This window comes from Erythrolamprus reginae, chromosome 4, assembly GCF_031021105.1.
Source record: "Erythrolamprus reginae isolate rEryReg1 chromosome 4, rEryReg1.hap1, whole genome shotgun sequence".
Taxonomy (NCBI): Eukaryota; Metazoa; Chordata; class Lepidosauria; order Squamata; family Dipsadidae; genus Erythrolamprus; species Erythrolamprus reginae.
This window is the reverse complement of record NC_091953.1, coordinates 13,683,652-13,696,682: the sequence shown is the minus strand read 5'-3', so window position 1 is coordinate 13,696,682 and position 13,031 is coordinate 13,683,652. Positions and strand designations below refer to the sequence as shown.

Sequence of the window (13,031 nt, the reverse complement as noted above, 5' to 3'; positions counted from 1 at the left end):
GGTGTCAGAACTGACGCAAGCAGAAACTGCTTCCGTCCAATCCCGGATGTGAGGTAATTAATTAATTAATTACTCAGGCTCTAAAATGCATCTCAAAACCTCCTCCCACTCATCTCTTTTGATCTTTTTTGCTGCCTTCTGAACTTTGGATCGATCCATCTCGAGTCCTGACAACTGCTATCGGAAGGACCATCTGTCTGCATACTTTCACACGAATCATGTTCCCCTATTTCAAGTTCTTCCTCACTAAAATTCTCTTCTGCTTCTAAATCAAGTAAATTGACAGGTTCCAATTCATCCTCTCCCTCTGAATCTGAGCATTGCAAAGGCTGACAGGGAGTACACACAATGTTTTCAAGCATACAAAACCTACACTAGACCAATTCTCGAATCCAACTTGTCTGCCTGGAATCTCCATAGATTTCTGTTGTGGTTAGCTCTGGCCCAGCTGCTGCCCCAAGGAATGTGCAGGTGGATGTGGGGGAGACATCCACATGCTGCAGGCCTGTTTTGCTCCCAATGGAATCTGCCGATGAAGCCTCCTCTGACCAAGGAAGCGTGAGTGACAGAGAAGAGGGGAGTTTGACAGACAGCCCAGGAGGAGATCAATCATCTGTATCATCCTTGGATTCTGAACAAGAATTAATGACACATCCATGCATGCGTAGAGTGATGCATAGGAGACAACAACTAAAGGATTATTACAAGAGAAAATGAGGCCACCTGTGGTTGGGTGGGGCTCCAGTAATTAGGGCTGCTGCTATAAATAGCAGCATATGGGTTTGGCCGTTGTGAAAGAGTATCTGATCGCAGTTCTTCAGGAATCGTGTGTTGATGTTTTCTGGACTTAATATGTTGATTTTTCATGCCTTTGAAACCAAAGCAGAGCAACGTGTGTGCGTGCGTGTGTCTCACTTTGTTGGAAGAAGAAGGGGTGTGAAGTTTCTTCACAGCTGCTAGCTAAGTACTTAATGACTGCTTAAGGGAAATTGTAGGAGGAGGTCTTTAGGGAGGAAGAGGAGAGAGGGGAGAAGAGGAAGGAAGGGTGAGGAAGAAAGAGCGAGAGGAAGGGAAGGAGGGAGAGAGAGAGAGAGAGAATTAGAAATGGAGAAAGGGAGAGAGAGGGAGAGGGAGGGAGAGAGGGAGAGAAAGAGAGAAATACTGTAGAGAGAAAGGGAGGGAGGGAGGAAGAGAGAGAAAGAGAGAGAGATAGAGAAAAGAGGAAGGAAGAGAGAAAGAGAGAAAGAAAGAAAGGGAGAGAGAGAGAGAGAAAGATAAATAGAAAGGGAGGGAGGAAGACAGAAAGAGAGGGGGGGCAGGGAAGGAGGTAGTGAGAAAGAAAGAGAGAGGGAGGGAGGAAGAGAGAGAAAATGAGCAAAAAAGAGAGAAAGGAAGAGAGAAAGGAAGAGAGAAAGAAAGAGGAAGGAAGGAAGAGAGAAAGGAGGGGAGAGAAAAAGAGAGAAAGGCAAGGAGGAAGAGAGAGAGAGAAAAGAGAAAAAATTTCTTGCAATTTTTTTTGCTAACACCCCCCACCCCCACCCCCACCCCGCTCAATGATGTCCCTCTTTACCAATATTAAAATCTGGTCACTTTACTCTGGGTATGTTCTTCCTATTGCAGTAAATGAGGTTGAATGTGTATAATTTTAGAAGAGCTGTGCGCACATGTGTGTGTGTGTGTGTGTGTGTGTGTGTGTACATACACATATAGTTTATATAGTAGATGCTGTATATTTTTGTGTGCCTATGTGTAATATGTATGTACACATATGCCATATATACATAGAATTAAATAGTGTTCCCAATGCTGACTTTACACCGACTTTGATTAAGCTATCTCACCACATTCTGAGCCTTCGGCCTCTTTATGGGAAGTAAAACAGTTCCCTCAGCCAAACAATGTCGACTGGTGGGACCACATGGAAGGGCCTTCTCTGTGGCGGCTCCGGCTCTATGGAATCAACTTCCTCCTAAGATCCTCACGATCCCCACCTTCCTGGTCTTTTGTGAGGTGGTAAAAACATGGCTTTTCTGGCAGGCCTGAAGCCAGTCAAAAGTTCTATCTTCTCCCTGATGAATGAATGAATGGTTTTTTATATTGTGTTTTTATCCTGCTGTTCATCGCCCAGACTCCACAACAGGTCAAAATAATAAACAAACAAACAAACTTGAGTTTTTGCCACAGTTGTGTCTTGGCTCAGTTTGTCCCTGCTACATCCGACTTAGACAGGCTGAGACCTTGTTTGGTAATTAGACTACAAGGTATTTCTCCATCTTTGTTGGTAGTGGTCACTAGCATCAAATAGGGACACTAGGGAAAGATACTAAGAACTTTTTTTAATGCACATCGTATATTACAGACTTTCTTCTCCCTTAGCAGACAGAGCTAAAATTCTGCCTCACGGAGAGGAGGTTGTAACTCACCGAAGCCCTATTCCACCCCAAATTTAATAACAACAAAAAAATAGCTAAGTGTGGCTGTATATACAAACCGGGCCATAATTGTTTTGTTTTCAGACAGAGCGAAAAGATCATGAGTGTATTTTACCGTGTTCCTTAATTGTATCAAAAATTGGAAATCGGAATTTGATGGTGGATGAGGGAAGTATTAAACTTCTATGGAATCTTTATGGGATAATATTACAAAGAGGAGGTGCCGTGATGATTACTTATCTTCAAGAGATTTTGAGTTTGTGGCATACAAATACAGCGGCAAGAAAATATTGGAATTACTTTTCAAACTCTCGATTTCTAGGATTGCTGTCAACATTTGGATACAGGCTCTGCAAACCTGCGTCTTTATCCTACACAGCTTTAACTCAGTGTTTTACAGTCTTAACAAGTTTAACATGTGTGAACGTCAATTCCCAGAATTCCTCAGCCAGCCACGGGATTCTGGTAGTTGAAGACTACAAATGCACGGTCGGCAGCTTAAACCGCCGGCCGAAATTGCCCCCAGCGCCGGGCGACACTGTTGGCAGCTCTACTGAGCCCCAAACTTCCGGTTTCCGGTGAAACCGGAAGTTCAGCTTTTGGCAGCACGCCAGCGTGGTGCGCTGCATGCTGGGCTGTGGGGGAGGTCCTGGATCGCCCTATTTAAGGACGGTGCGAGCAGGACCTTCTCCTTGCTCGGCTGACTCCCAAAGCGAACACCTGCCTGCCCTCTGCTATCAACAGTGTGTCTGAAAGAGGTCGCTTCGGGGCCGAATAGGAATTTTTTGCGGCTTCCCCTTTAGAGGCAGCTGTTTTTTCGCCTATTCCACACTGACGGTAAGGATGGAATGGTTAGGGGGTGCGGCGCATATAGATATTAGATCTAGGCTTCCCTCTGGTCACTGGGGTTGGCAGGTTAGGGGCGGAAATGGGCAGTAGGAGCGACTGCGCATGCTCCTTTGGGCATCTTTTTAAAAGGTGATGGACCCCCTTTCTCCAGGAACTAGAGGTTATCACAATGTCGGGGATTGGAGAGAGGATGCCCATGAGACTCACCGGATCCAATTTCCCTTGGGGGATTGGAGGGTGAGCTCCTCCCACATGCCAAGGGGCGTGGCTCGGATCCAGGTGAAGGTGGCTACCTTCACCTGGTTCAGCAAGGAGTTATGCCCAATGTTGCCAAGGAAGGTTCTGGCAGGAATTTCTGCCCCGTTAGTTTTTGGCCTCTGCAGGTCCTTTGTTTATAGTTGAATTTGAATATTTAAATTTACATATTTAAAATTACATTATTTAAATTTATGTTAATTTAATAAAGTGACCTTATATTTATTTAATCCATACAATGTCTCAGCGTCTTTACTCCGGTTCCGGGGCAAATCTTGGAGTTTCCCAGGTTGACAAACAGTGCATAAGCTCAGACAAGTGGGAACTCTACCTTCAGATGGGGCATAAATTCTTTGATTGTTGTAGAACAAGAGTTCCCCCATTTTGCCACAGATCAATTACCATATTTTCCAGACTATAAGACGCACCAGTATATAAGATGCACCAAGATTTCAAAACAGTAAGTAAAAAAAACCTCCCCGTTTCTTTTTTCCCCCCCAAAAAAAATGGGGTGCATAGAGGGTTTTGGAGGTCTGCAGAGAGCTCCTGGGGGGCTGTGGGAAGGCAAAAATGCCCCAATTTTTGTGAAAAGTGGCCCTTTTTGCCCAGTTTTTCACAAAAACAGTGGTGTTTATTTATTTATTTATTGTTTGTTTGTTTGTTTGTTTGTTTGTTTGTTTGTTTGTCTATCAATCTATCTATCTTAATTTATTTATTTATTTATTAGATTTGTATGCCGCCCCTCTCCGTAGACTCAGGGCGGCTCACACCAGTAACAGAAAAAACAATGTACAATACGAATCTAATAATTAAAACTAAAAACCCATAATTTAAAAAAACATGCATACAACATACCATTAATAAACAGTATAGGCCTGGGAAAGTTATCTCAGTTCCCCCATGCCTGACGACAGAGGTGGGTTTTAGGGAGTTTACGAAAGGCAAGGAGGGTGGGGGCAGTTCTAATCTCAGGGTGGAGCTGGTTCCAGAGGGTCGGGGCCACCACAGAGAAGGCTCTTCTCCTGGGGCCCGCCAAACGACATTGTTTAGTCGATGGGACCTGGAGAAGGCCAACTCTGTGGGACCTAATCGGTCGCTGGGATTCATGCGCCAGAAAGCGGTCCCGGAGATATTTTTTCCTTCACCAGCCCCCAGGAGCATGCTGTAGGCCTCCCAAACCCTCTGCACACCCCATGGGGTAGAGCTTCAGGAGGCAAAAATGGCTGTATTCATAGTATAAGATGCACTGACATTTCCAACCTCTTTTAGACAGAAAAATGCACCTTACACTCTGAAAAATACGGTAGCTCTCAAAGGCAGATCTGCAACCAATACTATTACAGTATAATTGTGAGAGACAGAAATCTTCAGCCAATCGTCTCCTTGAATAGAGAAATCTTGATTTCAGTTTAGGGATTGGGTTTTTCTGACTTGGTAACTTTTGCGGGGAAATGGAGCTGTGGTTTTCTTGTCAGTGTCTTAAAACCATAAGTGCTGATTATCAAAAAGAGAGGGAATTATTACAGAAAATCCTCAACCTCCAACATTCTGGTGAAGTTCTGGAGAAGTTCCCTCAGGATGGACTCCAACATGACCTGAAAGCTCAGAAAACTAAATTTCTGGTGCTAGTGACCCACCCACATTGGATCCTGAAAAGCTGAAAAATTATAACTAGAATTAGAAAATTAGATTTTAATAGTGGTGACCTCTGCCTGCACTGGGCTGTTGGGATCTACAAGATCCCAACAGCATTGGTTGGTTGCCGATCAATTTCTGGTCACAATTCAAAGTGTTGGTTATGACCTATAAAGCCCTTCATGGCATCGGACCAGAATATCTCCAGGACCGCCTTCTGCCATACGAATCCCAGCGACCGGTTAGGTCCCACAGAGTTGGCCTTCTCTGGGTCCCGTCGACTAAGCAATGTTGTTTTGTGGGACCCAGGAGAAGAGCCTTCTCTGTGGTGGCCCCGACCCTCTGGGACCAGCTCCCCCCAGATATCAGAGTTGCCCCCACCCTCCTTGCCTTTCGCAAGGTCCTTAAAACCCACCTCTGTCATCAGGCATGGGGGAATTGAAATTTCCCTCCCACCTAGGCTTATAAAATTTATACATGATATGCTTGTATGTATGAGTCGTTCTTTAAATTGGGGTTTTTTAGATGATTTTTAATATTAGATTTGTTTACATTGTCTTTTTATATTGTTGTTAGCCGCCCCGAGTCTTTGGAGAGGAGCAGCATACAAATCAAATCAAATAAATAAATAAATAAATAAATAAATAAATAAATAAATAAATAAATAAATAAATAAATAAATAAATAAATAAATAAATAAATAAATAAATAAATAAATAAATAAATAAATAAATAAATAAATAAATAAATAAATAAATAAATAAACAAGTAAACAAACAAACAAATAAATGAATGAATGAATGAATGAATGAATGAATAAATAAACAAACAAACAAACAAACAAACAAACAAACAAACAAATAAATAAATAATGGTCCACCCCAGACAATGCTGCTTCCTTTCAATCATCCTTAAATTATCACAACAATGGTTCCAAGAGCTGCTTGCAAAGAACAATCAGTCTCAGAGGAGATACATGTGTGAACTCCGGGACCATTTTCACTCTGAAAACAAAGGAGAAACCAAGAACAAGGGCAATCTCATATATTTTCAAGAGTGAGTCTGCTGATTTTTCCCCTGGGACAGGATGAATGTTAGCTGGATCTTAATCCTGCTGATGTTCATCGCATCATGGATCCACTAAGAGGAAACTAACTGCCAAAATACACTCTCAAGAAGATGGATGACTAAATTCTTTTACATCTCTAAAAGCAAGAGAATTGATTGTGAATCATTTTTCCCTTGCAGTGTATAGAGATTATCTTCTTTAGCAACCTATGATTTATTCCTGTTTCCGGATATTGGCTTGCTGATATCTGAATTAATTGGGCATAAAGCTTGCTGATATTTGAATTGATTGGGGCATAATTCAAGAGGAAAATAACCTTGTCTTGATGATAACACTGTCTTTCTAACAATGTCATGAATACTTGCCAACTTGGCTTCTCTAATAGTATTCCTGCAAGTATTTTTCACTTTACTTTCCCCTGTGTGGTACTTTTTAAATGTGTCAGGTTGCCCGCATATTACTGCCAACCAACATACTTACATGGTTTGGGAAGGACAATCCCAGCAACCGGGAGTTTGGCAGACAGCCTAGGAGGAGATCAGTCATCTGTATCATCCCTGGATTCTGAGCAAGAATTAATGACACATCCACGCATGCGTAGAGTGATGCATAGGAGACAACAACTGAAAGATTATTACAAGAGAAAATGAGGCCACCTGTGGTTGGGTGGGGCTGCTGTAGTTAGTGCTACAGATAAAAGTGCAGCTTGGTGTTTTAGCCTCATGGCAGTTTATCTGATTCATTGTTTCGTCAAGATCGTGGTTTTTGTGCTGTTCAAGATTTTGTGTGGACTCTCTGGACTTTAGAATTGGACTCAATTTCCCAGTTATTGGGTGAGCAATTGGACTGCATTTAACCTGTGCCTTGTGTACCAGAAAATCCCTTTGACATTTAAAAAGGGAGCTGTTTCTGTTTTTCTGTTTATAAAAACTTCTGGGTTTTCCTTTTATTGTGTGGTGCGTGTCTTCCTCGACTAATTACCCTGTAATTACAGGCGGTTGAAACACACTGGCAGAACACCATGTATGTAAACTACCAATTGTAGTTTGTACCTTTATAGATGCAATATGCCTTTAAGGACTTTGGCTGGTTCGCCATAAGAGGGCGCCAGCACTCTCTCCTGATGATGATGCTGGAGACCTCATTCATTCTTTGCCTTTACCTTGTGGGGGGGAATATATTCTGTTTCGTGCTGCTATGTGCGGTTTGTTGTTTATTTCTGCTTTGTGCTTGTAAATATGTATATATGTAAAGAATACCTGTTTAGCATACTAAGTCTGTGTCGTTACTGGCTGTATCACACATCCACACTCTTACCTTAAACTCTACTCTGCATATGTCGAAGATCTCGCAGCCTAGCTACACCGAGACATACTAACAACCTGCAGCATCCCTTTCAACTTAAACAAACAAACAAACATCCCTGAGATTTAACAAAGACTCACTGAAGAAGAATTTTACAAACAACGTGTTTTATTTTTATCTTATAAGTACTCATTGTAATGAAAACTCAAAGAGCCAGCAAATGTAATTGACACTGATAAATAAGAGAAATTCAGTGGTTTAGAAGACACAGGGGGAGAAATGATGCTTGGAAGTCTGTTCTGCCAGACTCTCTGGTAGGAACCTCCCAAAAATTCAAGGGTACAAATTTCAGACACACACACGTTTGAAAATTCAAAACAATGTTCTTTATCACAAAATTCAAAATAAACTAAGCACTCTTTTTGTATTGCAAAGAGCACTCATCCCAAAACAACCAGGTAGTCTGTACAATTTCCCTTAAGCAGTCATTAAGTACTTAGCTAGCAGCTGTGAAGAAACTTCAAACCCCTTCTTCTTCCAACGAAGTGAGACACACACACACATTGCTCTGCTTTGTTTTCAAAGGCGTGAAAAATCAACAAGCAAAGTCCAGAAACCAGCAACCCAGGATTCCTGACGAACTGCGATCAGATACTCTTCCACAATGGCCAAACCCACATGCTGCTATTTATAGCAGCCTCACTAATTACAGCAGCCCCACCCAACCACAGGTGGCCTCATTTTCTCTTGTAATAATCCTTTAGTTGTTGTCTCCTATGCATCACTCTACGCATGCGTGGATGTGTCATTAATTCTTGTTCAGAATCCAAAGATGATACAGATGATTGATCTCCTCCTGGGCTGTCTGCCAAACTCCCCTCTTCCCTGTCACTCATGCTTCCTTGGTCAGAGGAGGATTCATCGGCAGATTCCATCGGGAGCAAAACAGGCCTCAGGCATGTGGATGTCTCCCCCACATCCACCTGCACATTCCTTGGGGCAGGAGCTAGGCCAGAGCTAACCACAACAGGGGGTAACATGGGGATAATAATCTAGGAAAGGTTTTTTCCCCACCCATGAAAACCTTGACTTAAAAATAAGAAATTACAAGAACTTGAAATGGACACGAATAAAAACACTGCAACGGGTAAAAATGTTTTATTTTACATATTTGTGCCATGAACACGTTGCTTCTATTATAGAGTGCAATTGGGGAACATTCAAGGTGATTCTGATTTATTCCAGAAATAGTAAAAGAATATAAAGATTAGCTAGTTTTTTAAACACACAAACTTTCAAGGCTTGCAGTCTCCTAAAACCATAAATATTAAAGCTCTAATAAATTTGAAGATGACACAAGAGATACTTCATTATTGATTCCAGCCTGTGTTTGATTTATTTTAGTGAATAGTTGTGAATAGCAACTATTGCTAGCTAATCACAATGATGCAGAAATTAAATATTGTCTGTTTAGTTCAGTTTAAAATGCTGCTTCTTAGAGCTCTTAAAGCTGGGGTAGCACAGTAGGTGTCATGGTTAGCTCTGGCCCAGCTCCTGCCCCAAGGACTGTGGATGTGGGGGAGACATCCACATGCTGCAGGCCTGTTTTGCTCCCGGTGGAATCTGCTGATGAAGGCTCCTCTGATCAAGAAGACATGAGTGACAGGGAGGAGGAGAGTGTGGCAGACAGCTCAGAAGGAGATCAATTATCTAGCTCCTCCTTGGATTCGGAACAAGAGTTAATGATACAGCCACGCATGCGGAGACCAATGCATAGGCAGCAACAACTGAGAGATTATTATCAAAGAAAATGAGGCCACCTGTGGTTGGGTGGGGCTGTGGTAATTAGTGAGGCTGCTATAAATAGCAGCCTGTGGGTTTGGCCATTGTGGAGGATTATCTGATCGTTGTGTTTCATGACTGCTTTACTGACTTTGACCTTTTGTGTGCTGATTTTTCCCCGCTTTGAAACTAAACCAGGGCAAAGTGTGTTTCACTTTGTGAAAGAAGAAGGACTGTGAATTGCCTCACAGCTGCAAGCTAAGTATCACAGAACTGATAAGGGACTTGTACAAATTACCAGTTTGTTTGGAGACTAGTGCTCTTTGCTATACCAAAAGAGAGCTTAGTTTAAGTGAATTTTCATTATAAAGAACATTGTTTTGAATTTTCAAACGTGTGTGTGTCTGAAATTTGTATCTGTGAATTTTTGGGAGGAGTGTACCAGAGAGCCTGACAGAACAGTAGGTGTGCAGCTACATGGTTGCTGGAGGACCCTCCGCTGAGTTAGAATGCAAGATAGTGAGGTAAGCTCCCATCCTTCACTCTTTCACCTGCCAGGGGCATGAAAGGAGCCCCCAACTGAGCAACCTCACCCCCAGGGCAATGGTCAAGTCATTTGGAAGTGCCTCGGTACCTTCACTCTTCCACTCGAAACAGAGTACCCTACGAAACTAGACTTGCAATCCTAGGTCTTGAAAGCTTAGAACTACGACGCCTTAAACCTGATTTTAAGTATTGCCCACAAGTTCATATGCTGCAACATCCTACCTGTTAGCGACTACTTCAGCTTCAACCACAACAACACAAGAGCACACAACAGATTCAAACTTAATATTAACCGCTCCAAACTTGACTGTAAAAAATATGACTTTAGCAATCGAGTTGTCGAAGCGTGGAACTCATTACCGGACTCAATAGTGTCAACCCCTAACCCCCAACATTTTACCCTTAGACTATCCACGATTGACCTCTCCAGGTTCCTAAGAGGTCAGTAAGGGGCATACATAAGTGCACTAGTGTGCCTTTCGTCCCTTGTCCAATTGCCTTTCCTTTATCTCATATATCATATATATTTTCTTCCTTTCATATATCTTCTCCTCTATTTTATATTTTTCTTTATATATATTACCTCATGTCTACTCTCTTCTATGTATTGTGTATTGGACAAAATAAATAATTAAATAAATAATTAAATAAATAATCAAATAAATAATTAAATAAATAAATAATTAAATAATTAAATAAATAATTAAATAAACGAACAAACAAATAAACAAACAAACAAACTATGATGCCTTAAACCTGATTTTAAGTATTGCCCACAAGTTCATAGGCTGCAACGTCCTAACTGTTAGCGACTACTTCAGCTTCAATCGCAACAACACAAGAGCACACAACAGATTAAAACTTAATATTAACCGCTCCAAACTTGACTTAAAAAATATGACTTCAGCAACCGAGTGGTCGAAGCATGGAACTCATTACCTGACTCCGTAGTGTCAACCCCTAACCCCCAACATTTTACCCTTAGACTATCCACGATTGACCTCTCCAGGTTCCTAAGAGGTCTGTAAGGGGTATGCATAAGCGCACTGGTGTGCCTTTCGTCCCCTGTCCAATCATCTCTCCTTATCTCATTTAACTTTTATTCCCTACCCATATCTTTCCCTCTATTCCTCATTGACTTATTTTATTTCTATTCTTGTATCTTCTCCTCTATTCTTTCTTTGATATATTTTACTACGTGTATATTCTCTATAACCTACAACGTGTATAGGACAAAATAAATAAATAAATAATAAAATAAAATAAATACTTCTGAGACAAAAGTGATGCAAATCTCCAAAGTTGTTGCTGTGGGGAAAAATAGAAGGAGGAAGGTCTGTTGTATATGTTTGCCACCTAAGCTAAAGAACCTTGGGGGTGCAGTGGTTAGAGTATAGTACTGCAAGCTACTTCTCCTGATCACTGTCTCCCAGCAGTTTGGCAGATCGAATCTCAGTAGACTCAAAGTTGATTCACTCTTCCCATCCTTCGGAGGTGGGTAAAATGAAGAGCCAGATTTATTTTATTTTATTTTATTTTATTTTGTTTTATTTTATTTTATTTTATTTTATTTATTTTTTTTAATTTTTTTATTATTTTATTATTTTATTATTTTATTATTTTATTATTTTATTATTTTATTATTTTATTATTTTATTATTTTATTATTTTATTATTTTATTATTTTATTATTTTATTATTTTATTATTTTATTATTTTATTATTTTATTATTTTATTATTTTATTATTTTATTATTTTATTATTTTATTATTTTATTATTTTATTATTTTATTATTTTATTATTTTATTTTATTTTATTATTTTATTATTTTCTTATTTTATTTTATTTTATTTTATTTTATTTTATTTTATTTTATTTTATTTTATTTTATTCAATTTTTATGCCGCTCTTCTCCTTAGACTCAGGGTGGCTTACAACATGTTAGCAATAGCACTTTTGAACAGAGCCAGCATATTGCCCCCACAATTTGGGTCCTCATTTTACCCACCTTGGAAGGATGGAAGGCTGAGTCAACCTTTAGCCAGTGATGAGATTTGAACCACTGACCTGTAGATCTACAGTCAGCTTCAGTGGCCTGCAGTACAGCACTCTACCTGCTGCGCCACCTTTGCTCTTGTTGGGGGCAATATGCTCACTCTTTGTAAATTGCTTAGCGAGGGCTGTAAAGTACCGTGAAGCTATATATAAGTCTAAATGCTAAATGTTGTTATTTGTAAAAACAGTGAAGGGCTACCAACATTTTTACTAGCATACTGTGGGCGTGACTTATGCAGGACACCCTGCATTTTCTTTCAACATCTTTCAGTGCAAATTGGGTGTTCTGGGGTAGAGCTCCAATTTTTGCTACCCCCATCGGGGAAGCAGCAGCCCACCCCTGTGTAAAAATAATAAAAGTGAGATATAAATAAATAAAACCAAATATTATTGCTAATTTTTGAATTTGTCCCATTAATTTCTTCCCTGCTGGCTGAGAAACTCTAGGAATTGAAGTCCACATTTTCTTAAAGTTGCCAAAACTGAGAGACCCTGCTGCAAATTGTGGTCAGCAAAAATATAGTTTTCTTAGGAAGGATACTGCTAACTTGGCTAGTTCTAAACTTCTAAAAACTCCCTAGTCTAGCCCACAAACCTTGAAATTCACTGGTATCTTCTTATCTAAGTCTGATTGACTCTTTGTCTTGCTTTTTTCAAGATCAGTCAAGTTCAGCAAGGTGCTACTACCTATTGTGACATACCTCCAGGTAACTCTACAAAAAATGAAAGAGCTCTGTCTTCTCACTTCCCTTTATATTTTCACAAGCTTTGCATCAGTCCTGCCTATATAGAGATAAAAGATCCAATTTGGCCTAATCTCTGTTTTGCTGATAATCGCCTTCCGATCCGACCACCCGATAAGAGTGAAGGTTTGCCAAATTTGTGAAATTCTGAAGCCTCATTTGCAATGAGCTTCGGTATGATAACCTATGAATAAATAAAGCACGGCTAGAGCTAAGATTGGATTACTCCTTAGTGCAATTTCCTGCAATTTTGAAACCAGCTTTTTTGCAAAAGTCGCCGGGAAGTTCACAGTGGCCTACCACTTCAGAGCTTAGCAGATAAATCAAGATAAATGCTATCATCATTTATTTTAATCGC

The 13,031-nt window shown here is 40.4% G+C and overlaps 1 protein-coding gene across 7 annotated transcripts in view; it reads right to left on the bottom strand.

Moving 5' to 3' along the window:
* The window catches only part of LOC139167218 (bromodomain-containing protein 2-like), a 113,592-nt gene that overhangs the window by 43,799 nt on the left and 56,762 nt on the right, over nt 1-13,031 (bottom strand). The window lies entirely within an intron of this gene.